This window comes from Pongo pygmaeus, chromosome 6 (genome assembly GCF_028885625.2).
Source record: "Pongo pygmaeus isolate AG05252 chromosome 6, NHGRI_mPonPyg2-v2.0_pri, whole genome shotgun sequence".
Classification (NCBI taxonomy): domain Eukaryota; kingdom Metazoa; phylum Chordata; class Mammalia; order Primates; family Hominidae; genus Pongo; species Pongo pygmaeus.
In genome coordinates, this window is record NC_072379.2 from 12557916 (window position 1) to 12579732 (window position 21817).

The 21817-nt window shown below is 45.8% G+C and overlaps 1 protein-coding gene across 4 annotated transcripts in view; it reads left to right on the forward strand.

The window, feature by feature from the left end:
• The window catches only part of HIP1 (huntingtin interacting protein 1), a 208830-nt gene that overhangs the window by 10249 nt on the left and 176764 nt on the right, over positions 1-21817 (forward strand). The gene's annotated exons all lie outside the window — the stretch shown is intronic.

A 21817-nucleotide genomic window follows, 5' to 3' on the forward strand; every position in this document is an offset into this window, starting at 1 on the left:
CTTTTGCTTCCTCCTCCGAGACCCTGCCTGATATGGCACCATCAGGGTCCCTGGTCCCTGTCCTTTTTTTTTTTTTTTTTTTTGAGACAGAGTCTTGCTGTGTCTCCCAGGCTGGAGTGCAGAGACCCCATCTCTGAAAAAGAAAATTAAAAAAAATAAAAATAAAGGGTTGGTGCTGCACGTTAAGAAGGACGGGGCGTGTCCCTATGGCCCAGGAGATCAGATTCCCTGCCCCACTTGGGCACTGAAAGGGTTCCCCCTCTGGCACTTCTGCAAGGCACTGATGAAGACCGTTTTCTGCTCCCCATTCATTGGTCCACTTATTCCACTACTTTAAGGCGACGCGTGGCGGAGACCTGGGTGTGGCAGCGGGCACAGCCTTGTGCAGTGGACTGGTGGCCAGCTCTCCCCCTGCATCAAGGAGAGTTGATGACCTGGAGAGATGCCCACCTGGGAAAGAGAATTTGTCAGCCCCACCTCCCGGCAGGGTGGTGGCTGTTTCCTGTTTTCCTGCCTGGGCAGCCAGGGAGGAGCTCTGTTCCCAGGGTGTGGGCAGGACTTGTGAGGGGAGAGGGACCGTGATTTAAGGTGTCTGCTGGCTCAGAGGAAGAGAGAATGGCATCTTTTCTTGGATCAGAAAGGTTGCTGCTGCTGCCTCTGCTAATACTGCCACAAGACAGCTCAGGAAGCCAGTGTGGCCTATGGCTTGTGTTTAACAACAACTAACACTATAGTTTAAAGGCATGTTGACACATTACTCCTTTGAAGCCACAGAGCAAGCATGCAGTAGATGGCTGTGGTCAGTTTTCAAATACAGACACTGAGGCTCAGAGAGATTAAAAGACTTGTTTGAGAGCACTCAGGAAATGGTAAAACTGAGGTTTGAACCTGGCTTGTCTGGCCCCAAATTTTATACTTTCTTTCTGTATCTCCCTTTAAAGCAGAAGCTGGGTCAGTGGCTTAGAAATGTGTGACTTAGAAAAGGTAAAGACATTTATTTTGCTAAGTTTTTTTTTTTTTTTTTTTTGAGATGGAGTCACCTAGCTTTGTCACCTAGGCTGGAATCCAGTGGTGTAATCTCAGCTCACTGCAACCTCCCCCTCCTGGATTCAAGCAATTCTCCTGTCTCAGCCTCCCGAGTAGCTGGGACTACAGGCACATGCCACCATACCCGGATAATTTTTCTATCTTTAATAGAGACGGGGTTTCACCATGTTGCCCAGGCTGGTCTCGAACTCCTGACCTCAGGTGATCCACCCGCCTGGGCTCCCCAAAGTGCTAGTATTATAGGCGTGAGCCACTGCGCCCAGCCTTATTTTGCTAAGTCTTTTCCAGTTGACTTATTTGGACACTGAAAATTCCTCCCAGAAGAAAATATTTGCAACACACATAATTATCAAAGGGCCTATATCCAGAATATGTAAAAAATTTAAGAGAAACAAACAAAAAACTTAAAAAAAGAAAGAAAGAAAGGCCAGGCACTGTGGCCCATGCCTGTAATCCTAGCACTTTGGGAGGCTGAGGTGGGCGGATCCCTTGAGCCCAGAAGTTCGAGACCAGCCTAAGCAACATGGTAAAAACCCGCCTGTACAAAAAATACAAAAACTTAGGTGTGCATCTATAGTCCCAGCTACTCGGCCTAGGAGACTGATATGGGGGACCTGGGGAGGTCAAGGCTGCAGTGAGCCATGATCACGCCACTACACTTCAGCCTGGGTGACAGTGAGACCCGTGTCTCAAAAACAAACAAAAAGACAAACTTAATTAAAAAAAAATAAGCAGGAGATACTTAATGAAAGGGGATAAACAAATGGCCAATAAACTTATGAAATGGTGTGCAGCTTCATTAGCAATCAGGAAAATGCAAATTAACATTTAATGAGGTACTGGCTGGGAACGGTGGCTCACACTTGTAATCCCAGCACTTTGGGAGGCTGAGGTGGGCAGGTCACCTGAAGTCAGGAGTTCAAGACCAGCCTGGCCAACATGGTGAAACCCCATCTCTACTAAAAATATGAAAATTAGGCAGGCATGTTGGGGCGTGCCTGTAATCCCAGCTATTTGGGAGGCGGAGGTTGCAGTGAACCGAGATGTAGATCGTGCCACAGCCTGGTGGCCACAGCGAGACTCTGTCTACCAAAAAAAAAAAAAAGAAAAACATTTAATGAGATACTTCTACATGCCCATCAGGATGGCTGAAATTAAAAATATTAAAAATAGAAAACTTGACAGTACCAAGCATTGGCAAGGATGTGGGGGTGATAAAAATGCCCGGCCAGGAGTGGTGGCTCATGCCTGTAATCCCAGCACTTTGGGAGGCCAAGGTGAGCGGATCGCGAGGTCAAGAGTTCGAGATCAGCCTGGCTAACAAGGTGAAACCTTGTCTCTATTAAGAATACAAAAAATTAGCCAGGTGTGGTGGCATGCGCTTGTAGTCCCAGCTACTTGGGAATCTGAGGCAGGAGAATCGCTTGAACCCGGGAGGCGGAGGTTACAGTGAGCCAAGACCGAACCATTGCACTCCAGTCTGGGAGACAGAGCGCAAAAAAAAAAAAAAAAAAAAAAAATGCCCAGGCACTGCAGGTGGGACTGTAAACTGGGCAACCACATTGGATAATGTCTAGTGTTATGCTAAAATTAAAGACAGGCATCCTCAGTAATTTAACCATACCACTGCTAGTTATATACCCAACAGAAATGCAAGCACAGCTGGGTGCGGTGGCTCACGCCTGCAATCCTAGCAGTTTGTGATAACAAGGCAGGCAGATCATTTGAGGTTAGGAGTTCCAGACCAGCCTGGTCAACATGGTAAAACCCTGTCTCAGCTAAACTACAAACAAACAAACGAACAAACAAACAAAAACTGGGCATGGTGGTGCATACCTGTAATCCCAGCTACTAGGGAGGCTGAGGCAGGAGAATTGCTTGAATCCGGGAGATGGAGATGCAGTGAGCCGAGACTGCGCCACTGCACTCCAGCCTGGGCAACAGAGTGAGACTCGGTCTGAAAAAAAAATGCATAGCACATGCACCCACAGACATTTAGAAGAATATTCATAATCATGTTTTATAATAGTCCCAACCTGGAAACACACCAAAAGCCCGTGAACAGTAGATGGATGTATACATAATATAGTCTTTCATCAGAATACTATACACCCATGAAAATAAACTTTAGTTACATTCAACAACACAGATGAATGCTGCAAACAGAATGTTGAGTGAAGAAAAAGGCGGACAGAAAAGGACATTTTCTGTATACTTCAATTTGCTTGCTTAGATAGTAAAACTGTAAAGAAAAAAGGAAGTGATTCTCATAAAAGACCAGTAAAAGTTATCTTTGGGTGCAGGGGAGGTTGCTGATTGGGAGGGTGGGGAAAGGGAGTTTCTGAGGCCCTGCTAGCATTCTGCTAGCCTCGGTAATGGTTTTTGATAATTCATTAAGCAATACAGTTTTGTGCAGTTTTCTTTATATTTCAAAATACAAACTTAAAAGAAAAAAACAAAAAACTCCTAGCTGGGCGTGGTGCCGCATGCCTGCAATCACAACACTTTGGGTGGCTGAGGCGAGAGGATCACTTGAGGCCAGGAGTTTGAGACTAGCATGGGCAACATAGTGAGACCCTGACTCTACAAAAAATTTTTTTTAATTAGCCAGGTGTGGTGGTGCATGCCTGTATTCCCAGCTACTAGGAAGGCTGAGGTGGGAGGATCGCTTGAGCCCAGAGTTGGAGGCTGCAGTGAGCTATGATGGCACCACTGTACTCCAGCCTGAGTGACAGAGTGAGACTCTGCCCCTAGAAACAACCAACACAACAGAACTCCCCCCACAGAGTCAGAGTAGGAGACAGTGTCTAAGAACCTGCCCCTTACCCTGTTGACGCATCTTTTGAGGTCTTTCTCAAATTCTGCCTCCCCTCGAAAGCATTCCCGATGCTGCCCTAGAACTGGGGAGCATTTGATTTATGAACCACGCATCTGCAAGCAGCATCTTCCTAAAGCTGCTGTAACTTGCAGCCAGGAAATTGAGCCCTGTTGTTAGCCACACTCAGAGTGTTGCTATTCCGCATGCCCAAGTTGTGGCTTCCATTCATTCGTGTCTTGTGTCTACCTTCCTTACTGACACACAGGCCCTAAATTTGTCATTCAACCTTTAGTGTATTGCCCCAGCATCTAGCAGAGGGCTTTATCCCAGCTAAGGCTGAGGATGTCTGTTAAATAGAAAATAAATTAGTGGCGATGGCTAGGCATGGTGGCTCACGCCTGTAATCCCAGCACTTTGGGCAGTTTTTTAGGTTGGGTGCAGTGGCTCACATCTGTAATCCCAGCACTTTGGTAGGGCAAGGCGGGCAGATCACCTGAGGTCAGAAGTTGGAGACCAGCCTGGCCAACATGGCGAAACTCTGTCTCTACTAAAAATACAAAAATTAGCCAGGCATGGTGCCAGGTGCCTGCAATTGCAGCTACTCAGAAGGCTGAGGCAGGAGAATCGCTTGAACCTGGGAGGCAGAGGTTGCAGTGAGCTGAGATGGCGCCACTGCACTCCAGCCTGGTGACAGAGTGAGACTCGGCCTCAAAAAATAAAAATAGGCTGGGCGCGGTGGCTCACGCCTGTAATCCCAGCACTTTGGGAGGCCAAGGCGGATCACCTGAGGTCAAGAGTTCTAGACCAGCCTGGCCAACATGGTGAAACCCCGTCTCTACTAAAAATATGAAAATTAGCTGGGTGTGGTGGCTCACAACTGTAATCCCAACTACTCAGGAGGCTGAGGCGAGAGAATCGCTTGAGCCCCGGGGGCGGAGGTTGCAGTGAGCTGGGATTGCGCCACTGTACTCCAGCATGGGTGACAGAGCGAGACTCTCTCTCTCTATATATATATATATATAAATGATAATAATAATAATAAAAATGAGCCGGGCGCACTGACACACACCTGTAGTCCCTGCTACTTGGGACGCTGAGGTGGGAGGATTGCAGAAGGACCTTCAGAGCAGGAGGCCTTCTACATGGCAGAAGGGACTTTGCAAATGTGATTAAGGATCTTAAAGCAGGGAGGATCTTGGATGATCCAGGTGGGCCCAGTCTAATCACATAGATCCTTAAGAGCAGAGCAACTTCTCTAGCTACAAGCACAAGGAAGATTCCCAGCATGAGAAGGGTTTCATGCACAGCTGCTGACTCTGAGATGTGGGAGGACCAGAGGGAGGCCTCTAGGAGCTAAGGGTGGCCCCTGGCCAAGAGCCTGCAAGGAGGCGAGGACCTCGGGCCTGGCACTGCAAGATCTCGGATTCCACCAACAACCTGAATGAACTTGGAAGCAGATTTTCCCAGGCCCTCAGGACAGAAGACAGGGCTGCTGATGCCTCAATTTTAGCCCAGTGAGACCTGTTGCATTCTCACCTACAGAACTGTGAGATAATAAATGGCTGGGTTTGTTTTGTTTTGTTTTGTTTTTTGAGATGGAGTCTTGCTCTGTCACCCAGGGTGGAGTGCAATGGCGCGATCTCGGCTCACTGCAACCTCCGCCTCCTGGATTCAAGGGATTCTCCTGCCTCAGCCTCCTGAGTAGTTGGAATTACAGGGACACACCACCACATCCAGCTAATTTTTTGTATCTTTAGTAGAGATGGGGTTTCACCATGTCAGCCAGGCTGGTCTCGAACTCCTGACCTCATGATCTGCCCGCCTCGGCCTCCCAATAAATGGCTGTTGTTTTAAGCTGCTGAGCCTGCGGTAATTTGTTACAACAGTGATAGAAAATGAATACAGGATAACAGGTAACTCCTGCTTCAGGGCAGGAGGCCTGATGGGTCCCATGTCTCGCTGCACAGACAGGCCACCCTTTCAGACCTACAGGAATACTTTTCATTTCATTGGTGCTTGTCGTGGCTGTGGATCAAACACTGGATTTCCACCGCTGGCACTCACGCACAGAAGTCTTATCCTGGAAAAACAATTCAGCAGCCTGTTCAAAACATTTTTTTTCCTGCTGAGCCAAGGAGTTCTTTGGTGCAATTCCAAGTTTGGGGATCACAGATACAATTTACTTAACCTTAAAAAAATTTTTTTTTTGATCAAGTGCTGTGCTGTCTATTAGAAAAAGGAAAGTGGGAAATCCCAGTGCAACTGTAGGGTCATGATGGCATCTCTGCTGGAAAGAGAGCTGACAGCTAGGAAACGGAGCGGGGAGTAAATAGGTGCTTCCCCCAGGGTAGGCCTGCCGCATCCGGATACTTACTCAGGGTCATGGTGGTGGTCTGGAATGTCCCAGCATTCTGGGTTTGGCTGCAGAGGAGCCAGGAGCTCCCAGAGCACTGGATTAGGAATCGGGAAGTCTTGCTTCTCCAAGCTGTGGCTCTCTCTGATCTGCGTGGTCCCTGCCTACTATAACTATAGGTCTTCAGTCTGGGTCTGTAATGAGGGGTGTTGGATGAGATTGTCCCAGAGGCTTAGAGACTTGGTGATTCTGTGAAAGTGCAGTTATTACTATTTTTTATTTTTATCTTTTTAGAGACAGGGTCTCACTCTGTCGCCCAGGCTGGAGTGCAGTGGTGTAATCACAGCTCACTGCAGCCTCAAACTCCTGGGCTCCAGCAGTCCTCCCACCTCAGCCTCACAAGTAGCTGGGACTGACTACACGTGCACACCACCATGCCTGGCTAATTTTGAACATTTTTCTTAAAGACGGGGGGGCAGTCTCACTGTGTTGGCCAGGCTGGTCTCGAACTCCCGGCCTCAAGTGATCCTCCTGCCTCCGCCTCCCAAAGTGCTGGGATTACGGGTGTGAGCCACCACGCCTAGCGTGCAGTTATTGAAGCAGCAGCCTGTCAGTTATACTGTCAGTTACACTACTGAGGTAGCAGCCCTGTTGGAGCCCACTGCCTTTTGACCCCTGGCCCTTGTTAGGCTAGCTTTGCTGTCCTGATTCTTAGCTTGCACATGGGATCCTATTTGCCTCTTCCTTCTCTATGAGACCCTTTCTCCTGGTTAACAGTAGCTGCACATAGCTTCTGTGGGTAACTTCTGCATTGATCACGTGGGCCTTTGCCCCCCCCAGAAGAACTGGTTTCCCAAAGTTATTCACCCAGATAACTTACCCAGTAAGGAAGACTTTTTGCAATTGGTTACTTCTGCCCACTTACCATCTTCTGCCCTCTGCTTAGGGCTCCCAGGTACAGTTGCACAGGCTGAGCGTTGTACAACTTTGGGAGTGTCTTTGGATCCTGGCCTTCCCAGTAGGCCTAGCTTGTAGCATATAACAAAAATAATTCTCCAGAAAAACTTTTTTTTTTTTTTTTTTTTGAGACAGGGTCTTGCTGTGTCACCCAGGCTGGAGTGCAGTGGTGTGAACATAGCTCACTGCAGCCTCGAATTTCTGGGCTCAAGCCATCCTCTTAGAGCCTCCTGAGTAGCTGGGACTACAGATGTGTGCCACTATGCCCAGCTAATTTTTTTTTTTAGATAGAGTCCTGCTCTGTTGCTCAGGCTGGAGTGCAGTGGTGCAATCTCGGCTCACTGCAACCTGCACCTCCCAGGTTCAAGCAGTTCTCCTGCCTCAGCCTCCTGTGGATCTGGGATTACAGGCACCCACCATCATCCCTGGCTATTTTTTGTATTTTTAGTAGAGATGAGTTTTCACCATTTTGGGCAGGCTGGTCTCGAACTCCTGACCTCAAGTGATCTGCCCGCTTTGGCCTCCCAAAGTGCTGGGATTACAGGTATGAGCCACCATGCATGTCATTGATCAGCTAATTTTTTGATTTTTTTGTAGAGATGAGGTTTTTTGTTTGTTTGTTTGTTGTTTGTTTTTGAGACGGAGTTTCGCTCTTGTTGTCCAGGCTGGAGTGCAATGGCACGATCTTAGCTCACCGCAACCTCCGCCTCCTAGATTCAAGCGATTCTCCTGCCTCAGCCTCCCTAGTAGCTGGGATTACAGGCATGTGCCACCACACCTGGCTAATTTTGTATTTTTAGTAGAGATTGGGTTTCTCCATGTTGGTGAGGCTGGTCTCAAATTCCCAGCCTCAGGTGATCTGCCCGCCTCGGCCTCCCAAAGTGCTGGGATTATAGGTGTAAGCCACCGCACCCGGCCGAGATGAGGTCTTGCTATGTTGCCCAGGCCAGGAGAAAAACCTTTTGACACTAAATCAGAGGCCACGTGGAGTGTCTGAATATCATGCCATTGCAGTAAACCTGTGGGCCAAACGACTAAACCTGTTTGACATACAGAAAGTTAAACCTGGCAGGGACCTGAGAGATTATTTAATAAGTGATTGCAGGCTGGCAGCCACAGATATGTTTCTTTAACTTCTTTTAGAAGTGGGGGTCAGCCTTTAGAGCCAGAGTAGGCTCAGAGAGATTCCCTTTAACTTTTAAGAAGAAACTTGAGGCTGGGCGTGGTAACTCACGCCTGTAATCCCAGCACTTTGGGAGGCCAAGGCAGGCAGATCACTTGAGGTCAGGAGTTTGAGACCAGCCTCACCAACGTGGTGAAACCCCATCTCTACTCAAAATACAAAAATTAGCCAGGCATGATGGCAGGCACTTTTGTCCCAGCTACTTGGGAAGCTGAGGCACGAGAATCGCTTGAACCCAGGAGGCGGAGGTTGCAGTGAGCCAAGATCACACCACTGCACTCCAGCCTGGGTGGCAGAGCAAGACTCTGTTTCAAAAAACAAAAACAGAACAAAACAAAACAAAACAAAAAAACTTGAAACCTGTAGCCAGTGCATAAACACATTGGTTTGCCAGAGTCCCCACCACTCTCTATCGTCTCTATCGTCTTCCACCAGCTTCATGCATTGAGCCTTATTTTCCCAGTTCCTGGAGTTGTCTAATGTGTGGTCTCTGATTTAATCCAGTTTCCTAGAGGAAGCCGAGGATTAGAAAGGGAAAAATAACTCCCCTAGGGTCCATGCCACAAGTAATAGCCCAAATCTGAGGGAGACCCAGCCTTGTGTCTGGGTCTAGGTTGTGTCTAAAGACTGGAGAGGTTCTGAGCCTAGACTTTGGAACCAGACAGTTTACCTGCTATGGGTATCAGGCAGACTATTTTACAGAGAGGATGGCAGACATGGGTCAATCTGAATCCATTCAGTAGAGATTCATTAAAAGAGCGTGGAGGGCCAGGCATGGTGGCTCATGCTTTAATCCCAGCCCTCTGGGAGGCCAAGGCAGGTGGATCACTTGAGAGCCCACGAGTTCAACACTAGCGTGGACAATATACGGTCGTGGAAAGGATTAAACGATAGAAAGCATGAAAAGTGCTCAACATTGTGCCTGACATGTATGTGAGCATTGAGAAATACCAGCTCCTATTAGTCTTCTTTTTTTTTTTTTGAGACGGAGTCTCGCTCTGTCGCCCAGTCTGGAGTACAGTGGCACAATCTCAGCTCACTGCAAACTCCACCTTCTGGGTTCCCGCCATTCTCCTGCCTCAACCTCCAGAGTAGCTGGGACTACAGGCGCCTGCTACCACGCCCGGCTAATTTTTTGTATTTTTAGTAGAGACGGGGTTTCACCGTGTTAGCCAGGATGGTTTCGATCTCCTGACCTTGCGATCTGCCCGCCTCGGCCTCCCAAAGTGCTGGGGTTACAGGTGTGAGCCACCGCGCCCGGCCTAGTCTTCTCTTACTAGTACTTAGTAACGTCTAAGATTCTTTCTCTTTAATTTTTATTAATTTATTAAATAGAGACCGGATCTCTCTATGTGGCCCAGGCTGGCCTTGAACTCCTGGGCTCAAGCGATCCTCCCACCTCGGCCTCCCAAAGTGCTGGGATTCCAGGTGTAAGCCACTGTATGAGGCCAACATCTAAGTGTTGGGGGCTAGGGTACTCTTTGGCACAGATGTTGGATAAGTAGATTAATCCATCCTCGTCTCCGGGTTTATCTGCTCCCTGGTTAGGCCTGAGTTGAAGAATATCTGGGCGAGGATATACGGTGGGACTCCCTGAGCTTGCAGCTGTGTAGTTTCGGAGAGTGGCGAGCAGAACCACGAAAAGAATTACTGGGAAATGTCAGGAGGTGTTTACCTGGACTCTGACCCGCCTTTGTTCAGGGCCTTGGGAGAACTGCATGCTTGGAGCAATCTGTGTGTTTCTGGTTCTGTGACCTCAAGAAATACATTATGGCACAAAGCCAGGTCAGAAGTGACAACGAAAATGATGAGGGATGCAGAGAGAACTATCCAATCTGGAAAGGCAAAGGCTGGAGAGCACAGATGGGCCAGGAAGAACGTTGGCTCCAAGTCAGAGGACTGGGGTTTGTGTCTGCCTGTTATCAGTTGTTGATCTTGACTTGTTTGTTTTGCGTTTTATTTTCGTTAAATGTATACAGGTACAGAGTTACCAGAACCGAATAGTTATACAGGCTTGTTACTAAAAAACAGCATTCTCTCAGCCTTTTTCTCCTTCTCCCACCATTTCTTGATTCCCAGAAACAACCAGGTAATCAGCTAATCTTCTTTTATTTTTCTTTTTAGAGACAGTCTTCCTCTGTTGCCCAGGCTGGAGTGCAGTAGTATGATCATACTTTACTGTAACCTCTAACTCTTGAGCTCAAGCAACCCTCCCATCTCACCCTCCCATATAGCTGGGACTACAGGTGTGTGCAACACCATGTTAAGCTAATTTATTTTTATTATTTAATTATTTTTAATTTTATTTTTTTTTACCATAAGGCTTCCTTGCAAAACTAATCTAATTTTTAAATAATTTTTTTTAGAAATGGGGTCTCACTATGTTGTCCAGTCTGATCTTGAACTACTGGCCTCAAGCAGTCCTCCTACATCGGCCTCCCAATGTGCTGGGATTACAGGTGTGAGCCATCATGACTGGCCCCAGCTAATTCTTTTTTTTTTTTTTCTTTTTTGAGACAGAGTTTCACTCTGACACCCAGGCTGGAATGCAGTGGTACGATCTCAGCTCACTGCAACCTCCATCTCTGGGTTTAAGCAATTCTCATGCCTCAGCCTCCTGAGTAGCTGGGACTACAGATGCCTGCCATCATGCCTGGCTAATTTTTGTATTTTTAGTAGAGATGGGATTTCACCATGTTGGCGATGCTGGTCTCAAACTCCTGACCTCAAGTGATCTGCCCTCCTCGGCCTCCCAAAGTGTTGGGAGGACAGGTGTGAGCCACCGCGCCTGGTCTTTTTTTTTTTTTTTTTTTTTTTTTTTTTTTTGTATTTTTAGTAGAGACGGGGTTTCACCATGTTGGCCAGGCTGGTCTTGAACTCCGGACCTCGGGTGATCTGCCTGCCTTGGCCTCCTAGAGTGCTGAGATTATGGGTGTAAGCCACCACACCCGGCCCCGGCTAATTCTTTTAACTGCTATAGTTTGTAGCCATTGTTATGAACCTGCCATTATGGAAGATAAAGATCCAACATTCATTTACTCAAATATCCCCTCACTTCCCCTGACAAATATTTTCCCCTGTCCCCACAGAGTTTTAACTGTGTGTTCACTGTTGACTTTATCATGACTTTCTAAGTGCTGTAGGGGCAGCTGAGTTCCTTGTATACTTGGAATCCTTTTCCTTTCCTGCACACATTTTTGTCATTCCTGGAGTAACTGTCTTTGTTTGGTTGGGTTTTTGTGTATTTATCACCAATGATCCATAATTCTCCCGTCAGTCTGTAATTGCCACTTAATACCATAGGTATTCCATCAATATCAATTTCATCATGTGTGGGTCAAGTAAGACTGCACATGGGCAGGGGCTTTGTAAGAAGTCAGGAATTGGCCAGGCATGGTGACTCATGCCTGTAATTCCAGCACTTTGGGAGGCCGGGGCGAGAGGATTGCTTGAGCCCAGGAGTTTGAGACCAGCCTGGGCAATATAGTGAGACCCCATCTCTACAAAACAAAATTTAAAAATTAGCTGGGTGTGGTGGCATGAGCCTGTAGTCCCAGCTACGTGGGAGGATGAGGTGGGAGGGTCGCTTGAGCCTGAGAGATTCGAGACTCCAGTGAGCTATGATCACACCACTGCACTCCAGACTGGGTGACAGAGTGAGATCCTTTTCCAAAAAAAAAAAAAAGCTGGGCGTGGTGGCTTATGCCTGTAATCCCAACACTTTGGGAGGCTGAGACGGGCAGATCACAAGGTCAGGAGATCGAGACCATCCTGGCTAACACGGTGAAACCCTGTCTCTACTAAAAATACAAAAAATTAGCCGGGCATGTTGGTGGGTGCCTATAGTCCCAGCTACTCGGGAGGCTGAGGCAGGAGAATGGCATGAACCCGGGAGGCGGAGCTTGCAGTGAGCTGAGATTGCACTACTGCACTCCAGCCTGGGTGACAGAGTGAGACTCCATCTCAACAAAAAAAAAAAAAAAAAAAAAAAGTCCAGGCACGGTGGCTCATGCCTGTAATCCTAGCACTTTGGGAGGCTGAGGCGGTGGATTGTCTGAGCTCAGGAGTTCAAGACCAGCCTGGGCAACTTGGTGAAACCCTATCTCTACTAAAGTACAAAAAGTTAGCTGGGCATGGTGGTATACTAATCCCAGCTACTTGGGAGGCTGAGGTGGGACAATTGCTTGAATCCAGGAGGTGGAGGTTGCAGTGAGCCGAGACTGTACCACTGCACTCCAGCCTGGGCGACAGAGCAAGACTCTGTCTCCAAAATAAAAAATAAAAAAAAAAGAGGTCAGGAATCGTGAACATGACATAGATTGGTGATGATTGTTTTTGTCTGGAACTTTCCATACTGGAAAGTAATTATAGGGTGATGTGGTTTGGATATTTGTCTCCACCAAATCTCATGTTGAAATGTGATCCTCGATGTTGGATATGGGGCCGAGTGGGAGGTGTTTGGGTCATGGGGGCGGATCCCTCATGAACGGCTTGGTGCCCTCCCTGCAGTCATGAGTGAGTTCTCATTCTGTTAGTTCATGTGAGAGCTGGTTGTTTAAAAGAGCCTGGCTCTCTCTTGTTCCCTCTCTCACCATGTGACACGCCTGCTTCCCCTTCACCTTCCGCCTTGAGTGAAATCTTCTTGAGGCCTCACCTGAAGCTAACCAGATGCGAGTGCCATGCTTGTATAACCTGCAGAACCGTGAGCCAGATAGACATTTTTTTTTTTTTTTTTTTTGAGACAGGATCTCACTCTGTTGCCTAGGCTGGAGTGCAGTGGCATGATGTCGGCTCACTGCACCCTCCGCCTCCTGGATTCAAGTGATTCTCCTGCCTCAGCCTGCTGAGTAGCTGGGATTACAGGCACCTGCCACCACATCCCACTAATTTTTCTTGTATTTTTAGTAGTGATGAGGTTTCACCATGTTGGCCAGGCTGGTCTCGAACTCCTGACCTCAAGTGATCCTCCCACCTCAGCCTCCCAAAGTGCTGGGATTACAGGCGTGAGCCATCACACCTGGCCTTTTTCTTTCTCTCTCTCTCTCTGCGTCTCTCTCTCCCTTCTTTCCTTCTTTCTGTCTTTCCTTCCTTCCTTCTTTTCATCCTCTTTTTCTCAGGGTCTCATTCTGTCACCCAGGCTGGATTGCACTGGCACAATCATAGCTCATGGCAGCCTTGACCTCCTGGGCTCAGGTGACCCTCCTGCCTCAGCCTCCTGAGTCGCTGGAACTACAGGCACACACTGCCATGCCCAGCTAATGTTTTAATTTTTTGGCAGAGATAGGGTCTCACTATGTTGCCCAGGCTGGTCTCAAACTCCTGAGCTCAAGTGATCATCCTGCCTTGGCCTCCCAATGTGCTGGGATTACAGGCGTGAGCCTCTGCGCCCAGCCAGCTCTGTGGTTTTCTTGCCTGACGTGCATACCCTCAGTCTAATCATGAGAAAACATCAGACAAGCCCATATTGAGGGATATTCTATAAAGTACGTGACCAGGACTCTTCCAAGTGTGAAGGTAATGAAAGAGCAGGAAAGGTTAAGGAACCATCACAGATGGGAGGAGGCCAAAGAGACATGGCAGTCAGTGCAGCATGGGATCCCGGATTGGACTCTGGAACAGAAGGAGGAAAACAGTAGTGGAAACACTGGTGAAATCCAAATTCATTGTGTAGTATAGTTAATGGTATTGTACTAGAGTGAATTTCTTAGTTTCAGTGACTCTTCCATGGTTGTAGAAGATGTTAGTTAGGCCAGGCACGGTGGCTAACACCTGTAATCCCAGCACTTTGGGAGGCCGAGGGAGGTGGATTACCTAAGGTCAGGAGTTCAAGACCAGCCTGGCCAACATGGTGAAACCCCATCTCTACTAAAAATACAAAAATTAGCCGGGCATGGTGGCACACCCCTGTAATCCCAGCTACTTGGGAGGCTGAGGCAGGAGAATTGCTTGAGCCCAGGAGGCAGAGGTTGCAGGGAGCCGAGATCGTGCCACTGCACTCCAGCCTGGCCGACAGAGAGAGACTCCGTCTCAAAAAAAAAAAAAAGAAAAAAAGAAGATGTTAGTTAATGCAAGGGGAAACTGGGCAAAGGGTGTCTGGGAACTCTGCACTACTTTTGCAACTCCTCTGAAAATTTAAAATTATCTCAAACTAAAACGTTAAAAAGGCCAGGTGTGGCGGCTCATGCCTGTCATCCCAGCACTTTGGGAACCAAGGTGGGAGGGTCACCTGAGGCCAGGAGTTCAAAACCAGCCTGGCTGACATGGTGAAACCCCATCTCCACTAAAAATACAAAAATTAGCCAGGCATGATGGCGCACGCCTGTAGTCCCAGCTACTTGGGAGGCTGAGGCAGGAGAATCACTTGAACCCGGGAGGCAGAGGTTGCAGTGAGCCAAGATGGCACCACTGCACTCCAGCCTGGATGAAAGAGTGAGACTCCGTCTCAAACAAAAAGAAAAAACAAAATGAAATGAAATAAAATAAAATGTAAAAAAAAAAAAAAAAAAGAGGCCGGGCACAGTGGCTCATGCCTGTAATCCCAGCACTTTAGGAGACTGAGGTGGACGGATCACTTGAGGTCAGGAGATTGAGACCAACCTGGCTGACATAGTGAAACCCCGTCTCTACTAAAAATACAAAAAATAGCTGGGCATTGTGGTGCACGCCTGTAGTCCCAGCTACTCGGGAGGCTGAGGCAGGAGCATTGCTTGAACCTGGGAGGCAGGCAGAGGTTGCAGTGAGCCGAGATCATGCCACTGCACTCCAGCCTGGGCAACAGAGCGAGACTCCACCTCAAAAAAAAAAAAAAAAAAAAAGAATGGCATGTCACTCAGCAAACCCTTAGTCAGGGCTAAGTGAATGTGCTTTCCCTTGCCCCGCTAGACCTTTCATCCCTGGGGACTCTAGAGACCCACATATGCAGAGGAACAGGACAGGATGGTTTCCAAGGAGGGAAAGCTGGAATAGCCCGTGTTGCATCAGAGGGTGGAGAATGTCCATTGCCTGCTTTGAAGAGGAGCTGCTCTGTGTGCCCTGGGTCTTGGAGGCAGAGATGGAGTAGAACCTTCCTAAGCAGCCTTGCAGAAATTTTGCTGTCTGCCTCCCCCTGTTGCAGTGCAGTTAGCACCGGATACTAGTAAGACTTTGCAGTCAGTCTTAGTTCCAGCTTCAGTTCTGTTCCTTATTACTTTGTGGAGACCCAGGGAACTATGTCATTGCACCCATAATATGGGATCTTGAACTGACACCTAGGCTCATTGTGTGTGTTGAATGAGAGGGTCTAGAGCCAAAGCCAGGGCTGGTGGCTGTTTCTTCTGCCCACAGCCTTCCTTAATGCCTTCAGTGGAAGCACCCACTGCCGGCCAGGTTCCCCATGGCACTCACTTTGTGCCCCTCCAAGGGCCCTTTTCAGGGATGGCCCCTGGTTTGTGTCTTCTCTGCTTTATGACCTAGAGCTCCTGTAGGCCACAGGGCTTTGCACAGAAGGGCTACTGAGGAAATGTTTTGAATGAGTGAATGAATAAGTAAATGACCAAATGGATAAGTAAATGAGTGAATGAATGAATGGTTGAATATGAGAGTAATTGAGTAAGCGAATGAATGATTGAATATGTGACTAAATGAATGAGCGAGAATGAATGAGTGAGTGAATGAATGAATTAGTGAATGAATGATTGAATATGTGAGTAAATGAGTGAACAAGTCAGTGAATGAGTGAATGAATGAGTGAGTGATTGAATGAAGGAGTATATAAATGAATGGATGAGTGACTGAATGCATGAGTAAATGAGTGAGTGAATGAGTGAATGAATGAATGAGTGAGTGAATGAGTGAGTAAATGAATGAGTAAATGAGTGGGAGTGAATGAATGAGTGAATGAGGGATTGAATGAGTGAGTAAATCAGAGATTGACAGAGTGAGTAAATGAGTGAATGAGAGTGAAGGAATGTGAGTGAGTAAAGGAGTGTGTGAATGAGGGAGTCAATGAGAGAGTGAGTGAATAAGTGAGAGTGAATGAGTGAATGAATGATTGAATGGATTCCCCTCCTGCCTGTGAAAGAGGGATGTGTACTATATATGGGCCCAAAGAGTTGCCGCTCGTCAAGCTGTTCTCCAGGATGACTTTGGAAATGTTCAGACCAAACACACACCCCTTTGTGATTTTTCCCCCTACTATTGGAGTGTGAGCCACCTATCCAGAAAAAGCACTCAGTTCACTTTTCCACACCATTTGGGCATCTCAAGCTTTAAAGCTGTTTGTCAGTGCCTGGAACACTCCTGGCCTCTCTCCTTGTTGCTGAGAACTTTTTGCCACAGGAAATCAGGCTCATTTTGAGGGCCAAATAGTAGCTAAATATAGCTTCCCGGCACAGATATTTAAAGAGCTATGTTGATGATGTTATGTCTGAATAGAGAAGAAAGGGAAGAAAATAACTTTTTTTTTCCCCCGTAAAGAAGAGCAAAGTTACACCAGGTTTTCTGTGGGGCTGCAGGGAGCCAAGCGATGGTGAGGTGTCAATGTTTTAATTATAGAATCACCAGATGTTCATGCTACAACTGTCACCAGCTTGGGGCTTGGGATTTAGATTTCTGTTGCCAGGCAGTCATTTCTTTATAATTACTTCTCGTTTCTATTTAAAAATACCTTCTCCTTGGAAAGTAACCCCAGATGAGTGTGTGCTTCTCACCAAGCTCAGAAGAGCTACCAGAGGGAGGCATTATGAGAGCTACACTGCCGCCTCACCCCAAGACTGGCAGGGGACTGGTGGAGGAGCCCTCTCTCTCCCAAGTGCTGGTTGACAAGCAGCAGGTGATAAGGGATGAGGCCCTGAGATCTTTCCTGGTGAAAAGTCAGCTGCAGATGCAGAGGCCAGGAAAGAGGGCATACCTTAGAGAGAGGTCTGGACTGAAATTCCACTCATGCCTTCCCCGGAGCCAGACGACTTCCCCTCTGTCCTCTCCTCTGGTTTCCATCTTGGGCTCATTTGGTGATCAGGATAATGTCCAAAAAAGTAAAAAACTTTAGGATGGTGTTTTTGATCTCAAATGTCCCTTCCAGACTATAAATAGGACTGTCCTAGGAGTTCTGAACTTTCCTTGAGGCTGAACTTGTATCTCTTTTGGGAGAGAAACTACATAGCTCTTTTTATAAGAAGCTCTCTGTCCAGTGAACTCTCTTAAACTTTGTATGTCTGTAAATGTCTACATTTCACCATCTTTTTTTCCTCCTTTGTTATAGCCAAGATTTTATTGGTCCTTGCTTGGTGATCAGTACACAAGCATCATGAATTATTAATGCTAGTATTAAAAAGCCTAAGCAATGTAATTGTGATACTTTGCTAAAGAGTTTGCTAAAGAGTTACTCAAGTGATGTTGCAATCTAAGAGTTGGAGATAATTTACCCACAAATTAGGACATTAGAACTCAAAATCTTAGGAGATTGTGAATTTGGAAGTCTTTCACAGGGAATATCCTGATAACACAGGATGTGCTATATTACACATATCCACAACATATTAACAATTTGGGGAAAATTCTGGACTTTCAGGAGCACAATATTGCCACAGATAGTGTGCAGTTCTCATAGGGAGACAAAAGACAGAAGACACAGTGATAATAGTAGGGGAACAAACACACATATGAAAGATGAGTAATTTAAAAGGTTTGCTTATGTCTTGGTCATTTGGGGCATGTGTCACTTTAGAGGATTTTTTTATAATGTTCTTTATGGTCTATGGAATGGTAAGTTAACATCAAATAAAGCCTCCCTTAATCAAGCCTTCCACTAATTTCTGGTTTTAGTGAAATTAACCAGTACGTGATTTTAACTCTTAAAAAGGCATTAATTTAAAAAAATTACAAGATAGAGTCTCACTGTATTGCCCAGGTAGCAGTGCAGTGGCTATTCATAGGCATGATCATAGTGCACTATGGCCTTGAACTCCTGGCTTCCAGTGATTCTCCCACCCTAGCCTCCCAAGTAGCTGGGCCTACAGACATGTGCCACCATGCCTGGCTCTACAAAATCATTTAGAACTAACACCAGTTCTTCTCAAGCTTTTCCAAAAAAATTGAAGAGAAGGGAACACTCCTTAATTCATTTGATGAGGCCAGGATTACCCTGATACCAAAGCTAGACAAAGACACTACAAGAAAACTATTGATCAGTATTCCTTATAAACATTGATGTAAAAATCTTCAATAAAATATTAGTATACCAAATTAAGCAGCATATTAAAAAAATTATACACCATGACCAAGTAGGGCTTATTGCCAGAATGCAAGGATGGTTTAACTTATGAAAACTGGTCAATGTAATACACCACATTAACAGAATGAAGGAAAAAACCCACATGATCATTTCAATTGATGCAGAAAAAGCATTTGACAAAATCCAGCACCCTTTCCTGATAAAAACACTCAATATGCCAGGCACAGTGGCTCATGCCTGTAATCCCAGCACTTTGGGAGGCCAAGGTCAGAGGATCACTTGAGCCTAGGAGTTCAAGACCAGTCTGGGCAACATGGCAAAACCCCACCTCTACAAAAAATAAAAATAAAAATAAATAAAAAAGAAAAGAAAAATTAGCCGGGCATGGTAGCATGCACCTGTAGTTCCAGCTACTTGGGAAACTGAGTCAGGAGAATCACTTGAACCCAGGAGGTTGAGGCTGCAGTGAGCCATGATTGTGCCACTGAACTCTGACAGAATGACACCCTGTCTCAAAAACAAAGAAACAAAAAAACACTCAACAAACTAGGAATACAGGAAACTATCTCAACATAATAGAAGTTATATATTAACAACTCACAGCAGATATCACATTCAATGGTAAAATACCAAATGCTCTTCCTCTAAGATCCAGGAACATTACAAGGATGCCCAACTTTGCCACTTATATTCAACATAGTACTGGAAGTCCTAAACAGAGCAATTAGGCAAGAAAAAGAAATAAAAGGCATCCAAGTAGGAAAGGAAGAGGTAAAATTATCTCTGTAGCTGATGATGTAATCTTATTTTAAATGCTGTGATCCTAAGGATACCACCAAAAAGTCTGTTAAAACCAATAAGCAAATTCAGCAAAGTAGCAAGATACAAAGTCAATATGCAAAAGTCAGTTGCATTTTTAAACATGAACAATGAACAATCTGAGAAGGAAATTAAGAAAACAGTTTCATTTACAATAGCATCAAAAAGAATAAAATACTGGGGCCGGGAGTGGTGGCTCATGCTTGTAATCCCAGCACTTTGAGAGGCCTAGGTGGGAGGATCACCTGAGGTCAGGAGTTTGAGACCAGCCTGACCAACATGGTGAAACCTCGTCTCTCCTGAAAATACAAAAATCAACCAGGCATGGTGGTGTGCACCTGTAATCCCAGCTACTGGGGAGGCTGAGGCAGGGGAATCGCTTGAACCCAGTAGGCGGTGGTTGCAGTGAGCTAAGAACGGGCCATTGCACTCCAGCCTGGGCAACAAGAGCAAAACTCCATCTCAAAAAAAAGTAGAGAAAAAAAAAAAAAAAAAAGGATACAATACTTAGGAATTAACCAAAGAGTTGAAAGCCTTGTACAATGAAAACTATTGAAAAAATTCTGAAAGAAATTAAAGAAGACATAAATAAAAGGAAACACATCCCATGTTCATGGATTGGAAGATTTAATATTGTTAAGATGTGGCAAAACAATCTACAGATTTATTGCAATCTCTATCAAAATCCCAATAATGTTTTTGCAGAAACAGAAAAACCCATCTTAAAATTAATATGGAATCTCAAGGGACCCTGAGTAGCCAAAACCATCCAGAAAAAGAAAAACATAGCTGGGGGACTATGTTTTTCCTGATTTCAAAACTTATTACAAAACTATAGCAATTAAAACAGCATGGTACTTGCATAAAGACAAACATATAGAACAATTAAATAGAATAGAGAGCCCAGAAATAAACTCTCCTCAATATATGATTAAATGATTTTTCAACAGAGTGCCAAGACCATTCAATGAGGAAAAAACATTTTTTTTTTCACCAGATAGTGCTGGGAAAACTGGATATCCACATGCAAGAGAATGAATGTGGACACTTATCTTACACCATATACAAACATTAACTCAAAATTGATCCATGACCTAAATGTAAGACCTAAAATTATAAAACTCTGAGAAGAAGACATGGGGCAAAAGTGTCATGACATTTGATTTGGCATTGATTTCTGAGCTATAACACCAAAAGGCACAGGCAACAACAACAAAACCAGACAAATTGGACTTCATGAAAATTAACACTTTTGGGGCATCAATAGACACTATCAACAGTAAAAAAGGCAACCTACAGAATGGAAGCAAATATTTGTATATCATATATCTGATAAAGGATTAATATCCAGATCATATAGAGAACTCCTAAAACTCAGCAATGAAAAACCCAATTCAGAAATGGGCAAAGGACTTGAATAAACATTTGTCTAAAGAAGATATATACAAATGGTCAATAAGCACGTGAAAAAATGCTCAAAATCATTAATCATTAGGAAAATGCAAATCGAAACTACAGTGAGATACCACCTCTCACCCATTAGGATGGCTACTATCAAAAACAAACAAACAAACAACAAGTAAAACCCCAGAAAATAACAAGCACTGGTGAGGATGTGGAGAAATTGGAACTCTTGTGCAGTGTTGGTGGGAATGTAAGATGGTGCAGCCACTGTAGAAAACAGTCAGGTGGTTCCTCAAAATATTAAAAGTAAGCCGGGCATGGTGGCTTACTCCTGTAATCCCAGCACTTTGGGAGGGCAAGGTGGGTGGATCACTTGAGATCAGGAGTTCGAGACCAGCCTGGCCAACATGGTGAAACCCCCTCTCTACTAAAAATACAAAAAATTGGCCAGGCATGGTGGCGGGCACCTGTAATCCCAGCTATTTGGGAGGCTGAGGCAGGAGAAAATCACTTGAACCCAGGAGGCCGAGGTTGCAGTGAGCCAAGATCGCGCCACTGCACTCCCGCCTAGGCAACAGAGCAAGATTCCATCTCAAAAAAATAATAATAAAATAAATAAAATAAAAATGGAATTACCATATGATTCATCAATTTTGCTTCTGGATAGACACCCAAAAGAATTGAAGGCAGGCTCATGAAGAGATGTTTGTAGACCCATGTTCACAGCAGCATTATTTATACATCAGCTAAAAGGTGGAAGCAACCCAGGTGTGCATCAGTGGATGAATGGATAAGCAAAATGTGGTTATTTATACAATGGAATATTATGGAGCCTTAAAAAGGTAGAGATCTGGCCGGGTGCAGTGGCTCACGTCTATAATCCCAGCACTTTGGGAGGCTGAGGTGGGCAGATCACCTGAAGTCAGGAGACCAGCCTGCCTAACATGGCAAAACCTCATCTCTAACAAAAACTTAGCCGGGCACGGTGGTGGGCACCTGTAATCCCAGCTACTCGGGAGGCTGAGG